Source organism: Orycteropus afer, unplaced genomic scaffold (assembly GCF_000298275.1).
Source record: "Orycteropus afer afer isolate SDZICR_OR568_19922 unplaced genomic scaffold, OryAfe1.0 scaffold00968, whole genome shotgun sequence".
Classification (NCBI taxonomy): domain Eukaryota; kingdom Metazoa; phylum Chordata; class Mammalia; order Tubulidentata; family Orycteropodidae; genus Orycteropus; species Orycteropus afer.
Genome location: NW_006922555.1, coordinates 83,042 through 83,900, shown reverse-complemented (window position 1 = coordinate 83,900; position 859 = coordinate 83,042).

Here is an 859-nt window from a genome sequence, read left to right as displayed (position 1 = left end):
CCTCAAATGTGAAGCAGAAGAATCTTGGACATTTTCTCAGTGGTTTTATTTTTCTCTTCGTGTTCTGGAATTCCAATGACATGTAGCTTATTCCTTTTGATGGTATCCCACATGAACCTTAGGCTATCTTCATTTTGTCTTGATTTTTTTTCTGATTTATCCCTTTGCAAAGAAATATTCAGGTATTTGTCTTCAATCTCATTAATTCTGCCTTCCATTGATTTTTTTCTACTCCTTTTTCCTTTCAATGTGTTATCTATTTCTGAAAATTTAGTCTTAATCTTCTGGATTTCTATCTGTATATTTAGATGATTTCTAATTTTTCATTTATTTTGTCATTTTTTCTTGTATTTTCTTCCAAAATTCTTCTAGGGTTTTGTCTGTGTTTTCCTTGGTCTATCTCTCAATACTTGAAGATACCTAAATACAATTATTTTGAATTCCTTACCAGAGAGTTCCAATGCTGCTTCTTTGTCAGCGATGTGTTATGGGTCTGTATCCTGCTCTCTTGTTTCAACCACCTTATCTTGCTTCTTTTTGTGGACTGTGATGGTCTGTTGTCTCCAACACATCATGGCATTGTTGTATTTAGATCTCTATTAACTCTTTGTGAAGAGCAGCCAAGGGTGATTCAAGATCTTCTTGGTGGTTTTTTATAATTGTACCATTGGTGGGGAAGGAATTGGTGGCTCTCACTCAGTAATGAAGTTGCAGGAGATGTGGGTGTAGTTCTGTCATATGGGGACTGTTGCTGTCTTCCACTCTGTTAGACAAAAAGAACAATTGAATAACCATCAAAAAAGTAAAATAACATGGACAAAAAATAGTCCATGTGATCACACAGGAACAGTAACCAAAG